The sequence below is a fragment of the Pseudopodoces humilis genome, chromosome 5, assembly GCF_049639895.1.
Source record: "Pseudopodoces humilis isolate 2021_Gansu_Grassland_sample_001 chromosome 5, ASM4963989v1, whole genome shotgun sequence".
NCBI classification, from domain to species: Eukaryota; Metazoa; Chordata; class Aves; order Passeriformes; family Paridae; genus Pseudopodoces; species Pseudopodoces humilis.
In genome coordinates this window covers 56985251-56998955 of record NC_142204.1, presented here as the reverse complement: position 1 = coordinate 56998955, position 13705 = coordinate 56985251, and the positions used below count along the sequence as shown (strand labels likewise).

The 13705-nt window shown below is 40.0% G+C and overlaps 3 non-coding genes across 3 annotated transcripts; all 3 read right to left on the bottom strand.

Annotated features, from left to right (window-relative positions):
• Positions 1-1215: 1215 nt before the first annotated feature.
• LOC148184359 (5S ribosomal RNA) lies at positions 1216-1334 on the bottom strand. Its single transcript, XR_015772618.1, has one exon. It is a non-coding gene; the product is annotated as a 5S ribosomal RNA (ribosomal RNA).
• Positions 1335-1618: 284 nt separating this feature from the next.
• LOC148184358 (5S ribosomal RNA) lies at positions 1619-1737 on the bottom strand. The gene has a single exon (XR_015772619.1). It is a non-coding gene; the product is annotated as a 5S ribosomal RNA (ribosomal RNA).
• Positions 1738-2021: 284 nt separating this feature from the next.
• On the bottom strand, positions 2022-2140 carry LOC148184357 (5S ribosomal RNA). The gene has a single exon (XR_015772625.1). It is a non-coding gene; the product is annotated as a 5S ribosomal RNA (ribosomal RNA).
• Between the last annotated feature and the right edge of the window lie 11565 nt (positions 2141-13705).

The following is a 13705-nucleotide window of genomic DNA, read 5'->3' as shown; positions in this document are numbered from 1 at the left end:
CCCAAAATAGGTATTGAGTGATCTCCTTGTGCAAGCATTAAGAACATTCAGCCTAATGAAATGACTGAAAGACTCTTCAGATGGTACAACCTATCATTTGCAATATAGCTGCATCAGAGAGTAGAAATATTCTGACTCATTTAAACCTGAGAAATTAAAAAAGATGGGTATGAAACACTGTCCTGCATGGCCACTAGGTGAGAGAAGACTGCTTTTTTCCTGTTATTACCATGACCACTGACTCCAAAGACCTTCTGATGAGTTAATGCACTTACAAGAAAGACTGAAATGATAATATGGCCAGAGAGCACAGCAACAGTCCCTTTTGTCCTGAAGATTAAATGCATGATTTTCTCTGAGAGCCTGAGAGAATTACAGCCTGTCAGTGGCTGATCTGTTCACAAGGGAAAGTTTCTTGGAAGATCTTTCGCTCAAGGACAACATTTGTACACAATTTTACTTCTCAAAACAGTTCTGTATAACTGTGGATAGTGTGTTTTTCTCTTGTCCCACCAATGGGACAAGACATCATGTTCCCTTGACCAATCATGTAAACCTGTAGTGTAAGACCCTACAAAAGCTGAAAAGTTCAGAGAATAAAGGCCCTTTTCCTAGCAACTCGTTATGGTGTGTGCTGTGAATCCACACTTCTACATCGTGTCCAACAGTGACACATGTGGAAACTACATTCACAATTGAAGGTTACAGCTGGAATGAGAATGGTACACATCTACAGACTGACAGCTGAGACTGGGACAAATTAGAAGAGTAAGAAGCACACCAGAAGTGCTTGTGTCTGAGAGATGAGATGATTAGGTGAGACTTGCAAAGGAACATTAGGAACATCTGAGGAAAATCAAGAGTTAGGTGTGCTCGCCAGGCTAGTGTGGAGACTTGCTGGACATCTGGAGCTGTTCAGCTGTGTTATCTACCTTTGACTGATACAAGGAGCTATTAATCATAATGCTGCCTTAATTAATATGATTAGTCACGCATGTCTCAGGCTAGATAGTGAAGACACAGGCAAGAAGCTTAACAGAAGGTTTTCTAGGAACATAACGAAGGAATCCAGGACATTGTCCTGTATTTTCTTTTAAAACAGTTATGAGAAATCACCAGGATACTACTGTTAGGAGAAGAGCCCTACATGATTTAGGTGCCGAGTCTTCTGCACTTCTGCATACGCCCGTCCAGTCACTGGCACGCCGCAAAAGAAATCTACAGCACCCGGTATTCCCAGGCGGTCTCCCATCCAAGTACTAACCGGGCCCGACCCCGCTTAGCTTCCGAGATCAGACGAGATCGGGCGTTGTCAGGGTGGTATGGCCGTAGATGCCACCAGCACCCTCAGCAGCGCTCTCGAGCTCACCACCGCCTTCCCGCCCTCCCCCATCGCCTCACGGACTCGGCACGGGAAGCCAGGGTCACCCATGGCCGCGGGCACCAGGAACCCGGAGCCGGACCTAACAAAACACAGGGCACGCAAGGCACAAAAGCCACGCGATGCAAGGCACACGAGGCACTCACGTCTCGCGTGCCCTCGCCCTCCTCTCCCTCGCCACAGCTACCCAGGCAAAGGAAGAGCCCTTCCGTCCAGTCGCCGGCACGCCGCAAAAAAAGTCTACAGCACCCGGTATTCCCAGGCGGTCTCCCATCCAGGTACTAACCGGGCCCGACCCCGCTTAGCTTCCGAGATCAGACGAGATCGGGCGTTCTCAGGGTGGTATGGCCGTAGACGCCACCAGCACCCTCAGCAGCGCTCTCGAGCTCACCACCGCCTTCCCGCCCTCCCCCATCGCCTCACGGACTCGGCACGGGAAGCCAGGGTCACCCATGGCCGCGGGCACCAGGAACCCGGAGCCGGACCTAACAAAACACAGGGCACGCAAGGCACAAAAGCCACGCGATGCAAGGCACACGAGGCACTCACGTCTCGCGTGCCCTCGCCCTCCTCTCCCTCGCCACAGCTACCCAGGCAAAGGAAGAGCCCTTCCGTCCAGGCGCCGGCACGCCGCAAAAAAAGTCTACAGCACCCGGTATTCCCAGGCGGTCTCCCATCCAGGTACTAACCGGGCCCGACCCCGCTTAGCTTCCGAGATCAGACGGGATCGGGCGTTCTCAGGGTGGTATGGCCGTAGGCACCATTAGCACCCTCAGCAGCACTCACCTTCTCGCTGTGCCCCGCAGCTTCACGGACACAGCACAGACACGCAGAGCATACAGCCCGGGCACCTGGTTTGGGTATGGCGACACGGGACTCGGAGCCAGAGCCAGCAACACGCAGGGCACAGAAAGCACAAAAACCACACGAGGCAAGGCACACAAGGCACACAAAGCACACTTGCCACGTGTGCCCACAAGCTCCTGCCCCTCGCCAAGGCTGCCCAAGCAAAACAAGGGATACCCCAGTACCTGTGGTACTGTTAAAAGTTATTAGTCTCTGCCACATAATAAGAATATATAGTCCAAAATTAAATGGCCTCAATGTCACCATGATTTCTTCACACAGTGCAGGTGTGACTTTTGAAAGCAAACAGACTATAGTCCTTTTTTCTGTGTAACTTCTGGCAAGTCTGTGGCCATAGGGAGATGCCACAATGTGTAGATATCATAATTTTTAAAAGCCCAAACAACGAACCATAGGTTCATCTTTCTTGGAGGACTTTATTAGTTTGTTTAATAACAGGAGCACAATCTAACCAAGAGAACACTAAACTGTGATTCCAGATACATGGGCTATGCCCCTTTCACTTGGGCTAAGGGGCTGGATTTCCATCAGTGACCGCAAGCCAGTACTTTTTCAAGTGTTTTCTGCCTTTTTCTCTAAGGCATAATTTGGGATATTTTATGGCCTTTAATTAATGCAAAAAAAAATGCTATATTTTCAAATACTGTGTAAGGAACTGAAAATACAAACTTTCCACAGCCAAACAAAAATAGTGTGTATGTCTCTAGATGCATATATGGAGGTGGAAAAAGACAAGAGGACAGAAGATAAGAAAAAATAGATACCGTCTGGGATTGGGGGGGAGGAGAGGAGGGAGGGGCAGGAATGGGACAGTGCTCCAGGGTCTGTGGCAAACAGTAAAGAAAAATATTTAGAGGTGTCAGAGAAGTAGAGGTGTCAGAGAATTAAAGGTGTCTCCAATAACATAACTATTTGAATTTTAAGATCGAGTATCTGTAGGCAGCTAGGTAGGGAGATTACAAGGATGGGAGTATGAAAGAGTTAAGGATAAAAGGAATTGCTTGGGATGGATCTATCTGTGAATTTCACTAACACAAGTTTGCTGCCATTTTAAGCACCAAGTGCTCCACTCAGCCATACTTTGAGATCAAGTTCCTGTAAAAGTATATATTTAAGCCTGTATGAGGGCATTTCTTCACACAGGAACAATTTGAGCTATTCCTGCAAAGGCAGGCAGCTCAATATTTGAGATATAGAATGGTTCTGCAAGAAAGTCTGTTTTCTTAGACTGATGGACTTGGAATACAAATATGAGTACGATGTTTCTTGTGACACCTATGTCTGGAAGTTTACAGTAACCCTGAGGTGATGGCCCTGCTTCAAATTCATGCATTATGTCAATGAAGAACTGTGCATGGACTGGAAAAGCTGCTTACCCATATTTTCCTAGGAGACTGAGCTGTGTGAAATCATCTAAGATGAGTGTTTCATGGGGCTTTCCATTTCTGTTCCTGTTGGGAAGGCAGATTGCCTCAGTGAGCTGAGCATTGAGTCATGAAGGTCACACAATAAAAAAGAGTGGAAAAAACTATTTCAGTTGGAAGAGTCCTACAACAGTCACAGAATGACAGAATCATAGAATGGTTTGGGTTGGAAAGGACTTTAAAGATCATCTAGTTCCAATCACGCTGCCATGGGCAGGGACATCTTCCTCTAGACCAGGTTACTCAAAACCTTATTTAGCCTGGTCTTGAACACTTTCAGGCATGGAGCATCCACAGCTTCTCTGGGCAACCTGTTCCAGTGCCTCACCAGCCTCACACTAAAGAATTTCTAACATTTCATCTAAATGTACTTTCTTTTGGTTTAAAGCCATTTGCCCTTATCCTATCACTACATGTCCTTTAAAAGTCTATCCAGCTTTCCTGCAGCCCCCCTTTAAGGTGCTTTAAGGTTGCCCCAGAGCCTTCTGTTCTCCAGGCTGAACAAACCAAACTCTCTCAGCTTGTCATCGTAGGAGAGGTATTCCAGCCCTCTGATCATATCCATGGTCTCCAGCAGCCCCATGTCCTCCTTCACTGCTTGAATCAATTCAGGTCTGACCAAAATGTTAAGAATGTTATTAAGCTCGTTGTCCAAGTACCTCTCAAACAGACAGGCTTGGAACCATCAACCATCTCCTTAGGAAGCTTGTTCCAGTGTTTGACCAATCTCTCTTGATAAAAATGCTTCCTAAACCTCATCTGGCTCAGTTTTGAACCATTCCCATATGTCCTCTCACTGGATACCACGGAGATCAGCACCTTGCCTTCCTCAGGTGTTTGTAGAGAGCAAAGAGTTTGCTGCTCAGCCTCATTTCCCCCAGTTGCCAGCACTGCTTTTTTTAGTTACCCCTTTTGACCAATTAATTATGCTGTTTCACTTGCCCCAGCATGGCGTTCACTGGGGGCATGCTGCTGAATCCTCTTTAGCCAACACCCCCAGATCCTTTTCTGTAGGGCTGCTCTCCCACCACTTCTGTCCAAGCCTATATTTGTGTCCAGCTTTACTTTTTTTCTTAGTGTTAACCTCTACAATTCTGCATAACCAGCAGACTCTGCTGACTATGTCCTCACATGCTTCTGCTAAATTTATTTGGCCTATCTCAGCTTTTATCCATGTATCTATTTATCCAAATTAGAGGATACATATGAAAATATGTATTTCCCAGCCTTGTTTGTGCATTTATCACTGTCAAATACATACATTGCTTTGAATTGAAGACATATTTCAATAGGTTAATGAAAACTATCAGCATTATACAAGGCAAGGTAGAAATGCAAATTAGAGGGAAAAGTTGGTTTTAAAGGCACAAGTGATTAGGGCCAGTCACGTAGGTTAATTTTGATTTCAAGGCCACAGCTTAGACCTAGTGCTTGGGATTTTCCACAGGAGCATTCAGTCTGGCTTTGATGACTTTGAGATACGAGGCATCTACTCTTTTCTTCATGTTTTGATTTACTGGCCATTGACTCCACATTAAAAAAAATAATAATAAAAAAAAGTTTGATAAGTATTTTCTTCTGAATTTTTACATCTTTTGTACCCATAGTATTGTTTGCTACTAGATTAAACACTTATTTAATATCCTGTACTTTTACCCTGAGAAGGCAGTTAGAAACTATGAACAAATAGTTCAGTCCTCTTTTTGATAAGTACATTGATCTCTAAAAGATCTATTTAAAGAGTAAGACTGCGGGGGAGAGGGCAATGATCATTTTACTTGCATGCTCCTGTAATTACTGATGCCATGGGAAAGATATTTATTACAACAATATGTCTGGAACTGTACAAAATATAGAGAAATGTGTGCTCTCAAAATTTACTTTGATTATCTCAAGGTTTTTCCTAAGACTGCATTTATCTTGCATTGCCTTGACTATCAATGCATCACTGCTTTTATGTTCTTAGAGGAGCAAGAATGAAGACACTCTGAAATGGTATTAGAATTCCAACTGGGATTTCTTCCAGTGCTGTTCAGCATAAGTAATTGAAACCGAATATTGTATTTTTATATACTCTGTAGCATTTCTTCCATGGGGCAAATTTCTACTCACTTACTATTGTGTAGGTTATAAATGACATTCTGCATTTCTTCTATCAAAATATTAAGCTAGTGGATATTTAACTGTAAAGAAATATATCCTTGGGCAATGAATGCAGTCAGAAATTACTAGGTGAATTTAAGCAAGAAAAGAACGATCCCATATTAAGGTAGTGCATAAATTTTTGAGTGTGGGACAATGGCCCCCCATTTATTAACATTTTATATCCATGTTGAAATGCATGACCTTGCTTCAGCAGTTTTATGACTAGCAAGATCTCTGCAAGTTCAATTTTTCCCTCTAGAAAAAGAAAGCAGCTATGTCAATGGGAATAAATACAACTTAGATGTAATTGTTTCCTGTTTTTCTTCAGATGTAGCAAAAAACTTTAATACCTCTATAGCATAAAAATTCTGATAATAAAAAGACCAACTACTATAAAAGTGAGGAGAGGAAATACTTTGAAATACATACCCTATTATACACCAGTGAGAAACTGAAAGCAATCTTTTAGTTATGTGAATACTTAAAATGTATAGGTGAAGATTGCCTACTATTCATGTTTCAGGTGAATATCAGAGCAGCTGGGCAGGCATGAAGCAAAACCTTTGGACAACTAGTGATATGCAAATGAATCTCAGAAATCTAAGATTAGGAAAAAAAATAAAAATAAGGTTCACATCCTTAATTTCAATATTTGAGGCAGTTGTCAATATCAACTCTCATGACCTTTCATCAATTTTAAATTGGATTTAAAGAGCAAATAACTATGACAGCAAGAATAAGAATTGCCAGAAACCTATTCCCAGGGAGGTTCTGGGTATGTCAGGGCTGGAAGTGAGGCCAGGCCTCTGCTGGACTGGACCTTGATTCTATAGAAAGGTAACCTCTGTTCTAGGGTGACATCTAAGCACTGCTGGAAGAGATTCTCAACTGCTCTTTGCCATCTCACGCAAGCTGCATGCGAGAGCTGTCCTGTCCTGCATACCCGGTATCTAGAGCACTGGTGCCTAGTTTAGCATGCTAGGAATTGCTCTTCCAGAAGTGGGTGCCTGATTTGAAGCATCATACTTCCCACAGATTTTGAAAACCACAGGGGCACCTTGAAAATAGTAAAGCAACATGAATAAATCTAAACTAAACAAAAGTTATCAATGTAAAAAAAAAAAAGTCCCAACATTACACAGTAAAGAAAATAAGTTTGATATTTTATCTGAAAATCCAGAAGAACTCTTATTCACCAGTGAAAAAGAGCTGTACCTTTACACAGAAAATTAATTTAGCATCACCACCTGACAGATGGACTCCCCAGCAGGTACTTAGTCTTCTTTTTTCTCTCCTGTTTCACAGACCCACACAGTTTTAAAAGAAGTCTGAGATGGTGAGAGGTGAGCTTTCTTTCAGGATGAAGCAGAGATCCAGTTTCCAGACAATCAAGTATAGAGGCAACTTTGTAAGTCAAGCCATGACAGAATAATCAATGGGATTTTTTAAGTGATCTGTGCTACAAAATAGAAGGAGAGACTGTTTTTTGTTCTGCACATTGAAAATATATCTGAAAGGATTAAGAATTGTGAACTCCAGGTATCATCACATTGTTCCTTTGGATTTGTTCCTTACAATGTCTGCTTTATTTAAATAGAAACAAAGGTTGAAACTGTTTAAGGATCCTTAAAACAGCTGTTTGATACACAAATCTAAGGCATTTATTAGTTCTGAAACTGCCAGTGGGAGTCATAATGTGTTGACTGTAGACAGTTAACCAGAAAAACAATTAGTCTACAAAGTTGTCAAAGCTTAGAATTTAAGGGTGTGCATACAAAGCAGAAGCAGTAGTCCAGGACAAGTACATAAAAATGTCATTGTATAGGGAGAGGGAAGAAAAGACTGAAAAAGAAAAGAATGATTCACAAGAAGGACTGGAACTGCCTGAAAATGTCTCTTCCAGAAGCTGCCATCTGGGAATTAGCATTTCACTGATACGGTACGAACAATTCCAGACGTAGCCTTCACTGAAGGAAAAGCTAGATAAACTGGGATAAAACTAGATAAACTCTTTAGCATGAAAAACAGGTGAGATAGAAATCTACACAATCATGAGTAGCAGCACTCAATAGGTGAACAGAGTACAAAGTTCCTACTCGATAAAGCAAACAAATTAAACTAAGTGGTAGATGTAAAATAAGCAAGAGGAGTCACTTTTTCACATGATGATGATGATTAAGTAATGGAATTATTTTCCACATGATGCTTGATTACCAAAAGAACACATGGCTTCAGAAACATTTTTAGATATATTTTTAGATGAACGATAATTCAAGATTATTGAACCCAAAGATGTTATCTTCAATATATGTAACTTTGAATCACAAAAAATTTATGCTTAAGAAAATATCCATAAATACTTATATTCCTATATTCATAGAATCATGAAATGGTTTGGGTTGGAAGGAACCTTTAAAGTTCATCTAGTCCAACCATCCTGCAATAAGCAGAGCTATTTTCAGCTAAATCAGGGTTCTCAGCGCCCTGTCCATCTTGGCCTTCAATGTTTCCAGAGGTGGTGCACATACCTCCTTCTGGGTAACTTGTTCCACTGTATTAAGACCCTCATTATAAAAAACATTCTTTTGTATATTTCTTCTATAAATACATATAGTTTGAAGCAGTTATGCCTTGTCCTAATGAAAGCAGGCCCTACTAAAAAGTTTGCTCCCATCTTTCTTATAAGTCACCTTTAAGTACTGAAGTGTCACCATAAGGTTTTCCTGGGGCCTTCTTTTCTGCAGGCTGAACAATCACAACTCTCAAAATGCTCATAGGACATGCATTCCACCCCTCTGATCATTTTTTGGCCCTCCTCTGGACCTGCTGTATCAGGTCCATGTCTTTCTAGACATTAATTTTGGCTGCTGTCAGTGAGAGTATAAATATTTATTTACTGGAAGACTAAATTACTCTGTCTTGGTTTGTTGGATGTACCATAGAGGATGTGAAATGTTAACAGGGATGGAAGATCCATACTAGGTTTTAAGACAGAGAGAAGTGAAAGCATGTAACTGACTATTGCCAAACAGGTCTACACACACTGTGTTTATCCCACAATTTAATTAAAATGGAGCATCTTAAAACATCTAGTACAGACAAAAGGTTTCAAGAGCTGGATGCTTCTTGAAAAAATGACAAGCCAGTTCAGCAGACTTTCTGCATGTAATTCAGCTCTCACTTGGTAGCTTATTCTCTGAGGACATAGCTAAACATTACAAAGTTAGTCTTGAAATACTGCCATGAGAGCAAGGTTTAAATAGGGCTAACTATGCATTTACTCACAAAAAAATCCTTATCATGCAGATGCCATCTGCAGAGATACTAATATGGACAGATCTCTGCGTGCTTATTTTAACACCAATGTTCTTCTGAAGTTGACCCAATGAATTGCATTGGCAGAAGGCCTGGACAAAGTAAGAGTTTATCCTGTGAGCAAAAGCATATTGAGAATATTAATGACATTATTTGAAAGGAAATGGGAATATGGCAGAATTAAATTGTGATATAAGACGTACTCTTGATCAGAAATAAGATAATCTGCAGTTTCTTTCGTGTTTCAAATACAGTGTGAGTAAAAATTGCTAGAAGTCTGAGAAAGAGAAGTTACACTGCTGAATAAAAATTTTGGAAATAAATCCAACCACTTAAAAGTTTATCTGGCTGAACATGCTTTCTCTAGACAGCATCCTGTAATGGGAATTTCAAAGACTTTTTACATGATGGCAGAAAGAAGGAGGAATTGAGGGAGGAATGCTCTCTAAACCATAAGAATATTACCATTAATATACTCTTTTAGTCCAGAGATCAGCCTGGGCCAGTAGTACACAGCTTTTAACCATGAGTAGCAGGAGATCCTTGGGAGAAGGGATAAGGGCAGGCATATGTGAAAATTACATAAATTCTCAGTTGTTCTTCTAGTCTTCAATCCTTTGCTGTTCTTGAGCCAGAACTTTTTTCCTGCATGATTAGTAACCTCCTTTGACTGCTCCCATTTGAGTCTGTTTAATCCTTTAGCATACTTAAGAGTTTCTGAAAAAAAGTGTTAAAGTATATAGTAGAATATTTTAATAATTTAGCTCCTATCCCATTTTTATATATCAGTTCATCTTAGTTTGAGGGGGGAAGCAAAGACAAAATGTTTACAAAATGAAGATTCACATATACAAATATAAAATGAAACTTATATGAATAATAATTTCTGTGATTTTCACATTTGTTTGCCATTAACTTTTTCTCCACTGACATCCAATAAGTCATCATTAGTAAACTAATGCAGAAAGCAGATATTCATGGACATTCAATACAAAGCTTTTTCATGGGTGAGTATATAATTTCACTGTCTGGAATTTAACATGGTCCTTCCCTGAGAGAAATTTCCAATCTGGCCTTCAATAAGACACCATTCGTAGAATAAGATGCTGTGCTTACTGTGCTTACCACTTTAATAATTATCAAGTTGGAAATGTGGTGGGATCAATTCAATTAATTTATACTTAGAATAATATCAACTTAATCTTGTAAACATTTTAAAAAATACTTGGAAAGCACTTTGGTAAACTGATTTAAGTAAAAAATGGCAATGGCTGTGTTGGGATTGCAGGCAAATTATTATGGCACATCTTTGTCCCTGGCTGGAAGCCAAAGTAAGTGGCTTGGGCACAGAAAACTACTGGACATGAAACTGTTTGCCCTAACAAATAACCCAGGGACATGTTGATATGAGATATAGTTAGTACCACAAAGACTGGCTGGATTTCATAGGTCAGAGGGAGAGACAGTCAAACTGCACAGGAATCTGAACAGAAGAATTGTGGAGGGAGGAACTGGGGAGGAAGCATTGCAAGACCAACTGGCCAGGTAAGCATACCAGCAAGGTGATATAAAAGAGAGATTACCTAGGTAATGTGTTCAGAAATAACACATTTAGGTATTGTTGTAGCACAGCTGGGAAAATAATGAAAAAGTAAGCATGGCTAGATTTTAACACAAAGGAGGACACAAAGGCATAGAAAGAAAGTTAGAACAATGAAAAGCAGGTCAAGAGATGTGAGAAAAGGACAATAAAGTATGTAGCCACATACTAGAGGTTCTATCTGAGAGTACCTGTGGAGCAGCCTTGGGTAGGAGACTGGAGGAGTGGTTTACTGGCTCAAAACAACCACACAGGAAGTGGTAGGGGAACAGGGTGAGCTCTGCATAGGTGGCTGGTGCTGGGCCCCCTCCATACCTCCTTGAGCCCACTCACTGCACTATGTATCACTTGTGCATTTGAAAAGTCAGACACTGGTCAGCACTGTAACTGAGGATTGACCTCATGGACCTGCTCGGAACATTCTGGCTCTGTGCAAAATGCAGGCACAAATTAGTCTTTGCCAAGTGCATTGTTCCATCAGAATGTTCTAAAGTTTGCAAATAAAGTTGTTATTGAACCTCCTGAGACTTTTGTTGCTTCCCTATGGTAGTCCAGAGTAAATCCAACTACCTTCCCCTAAACACACCAAGATGAGCAGGGCATTACACTTCGTGCTAGATCACCACACTTGGAGCAAGACAAAAAAACAATCTGTGGTTCTGACCATAGGAAACAAGAAAAAACTGCTCCTCCTGTCCATCGGGACTAGGGTGAAGGGTTTCCCTGACCACAGAGAAAACACTGTGAGAGAAGTGGAACATCCAGCTAACACTGTGCTGATTCCCATTCCATGGCACTGTCTCATGGCATCAGTGACTACTCCTTGCTTAGACTATTTTTTCTGCATTCCAAAGGAAAAATTAATGGGGAGAATAGTCATCTACCCAGCTATCCATTTAGCACAGTCTTCTATCTGACTGTGACCACTGACACCAAATAGAGAAAAAGTTTAAGGACAGGTCAGGAAGAGGTGCTGTTTCCTCCAGAAGGCCCACTTCTCCATTTACACCTTACCTGAAGATTATATCTGCATTTCAGCTCTTAATAACCCCATTTATGTATTAACTGTCGATCACGTTGTGTAACCAAGAATCTAGAAGCTTAGCTGTGCATTGCACAAAAATCATCTTGACTTGCACAACTTGATTATATTGACTACCTCTTCTTTAATAAATTAGAAGGGAAAATTTATTTTAAATTATGGGGATCACATTATATGGGCATCTTTACTCCCAGTCACATTTTGATTGTATTTGAAAGTTTTTGTATTAGAAACAAGACATGATATGGGTTAGTTCAGATGTATCATGCATGGAGCAATGCACTGAAGCCCATATTTGGCTCCTAAAACACTAGCCCAATTATTATCCACCAAATTCTGTAAAGAATAAGGAAACTGCTCTTTAAAAAAATCAGTGAAATATAATTTAACACTGTTCAATATGTTAAAGGAGGAAATTAAATCTATCTACTTTTATATAAAGAATGAGGATCAATTAGTATTTTAGGCATAAATTAAAGCCCAGAAGACTAATTTGAAGAAAAAATAATTTCTAAGACTAGAACAAAAATATTACGTATCAGACATTTTTAAAACAGAAAAGGGACTGAAAAGAAAATACATGGTATTAGTCAATGAACTGATTTCTCATACAGGTTCAGTTTCTGGAATAATGGAAGAAAAAAAGGGTATAAATGCTGCAAGAATGCCATTATGTCTGCCTGTTCCCACAGCCTCAAAAGGATCAAATCTTTTTGTTGTAATGTTGCAAAAGGTGAAATGAGAAAAGATGAACTGTAGTTATAATATAACATACCACACCACAGACTTCAAGCAACAGGTTCAGTAGTTTATATGAGGAGTAGTGTTACAAAAATACCAGAATATATGGTGTGCAATTGTTATGATTGTCTGGCAGCCTTATACTAAAAGAATTGAAGTTAATCTAAATAATCTGGAGTTAGTATATTAAAAAGAATCCCAATCCCAACAAAAGACAAAGGCTGTTATACACAAAGTTTGTTTAAAAAAAATAAAAACCAGATACATAAATGTCAAAGAAGTTTTAATTTTGCCTTCCTGCCATAAAACATTGACTTTAAACAAGACTTATTTGAAGTTCATCCATACACATAAGGAATCTAGTTTACAAGTTGAATAGGACAATATTTCAAAATAAAATTTAGAATATTTCTCTCAGTTGAAAAGGATGGATAATGGTCTTCCCATGGCAGAAGAACCAGCGACAAAACAGAAATGTTGCTCATGAAGTAGTGAATGGAGTTTTGACATCATTAAAAAAATTAGAACTATGGTAAAAAATAAGAAAATTTTTCAAGGAAATGTTCTTCATATAAATAAGAGCAACATTATTAAAATTTAGGAGCTGTATATTAAATAAGGTGTTAAGGAGAGAGACTGACTCCTTTTGTTAAATCCTAACTCATATTCTGAAAGACAATGAGATGGAAAGCAGAATTGCATCGCTGAGAAAGAAGGGTGTGTAAAGGAGCACTACACCAAAATAGCAAAGCTTATGATGAAATTAACTGAAGTAGGGTTATTAAGTGAACATGATTAACTAGCATGCACACAAGTCAGCTTTCATACATAGGAAGGAAACAGGTAAACAAAATTAAAGTGCAGAGATGTGAATCAAAACACCCAGAGAATGAAGTCAGCACTTACATTTGAAACATGCAAGACTGCAAGCAACTCAAGCTGCACAATTTTATCTATGGCATGTGTCAAGCTCGGCGACCTGCTGCAAGGGCTTCAGGAAATGACCATATTTGTTCCTAGGAGGATGAGCTCTGAGAAAAGATGGGCTGGATCTTATAAAATTACTGTAGTTTTGATTGAATTAAGTGCTGGCATGAGGACATAATAGAAATGACAGCATATGATGCCACCTCTTCTCACTGTTATATCTAATTCTGTATAAGTAATGCCAAAAGATTGACTGAAGTATT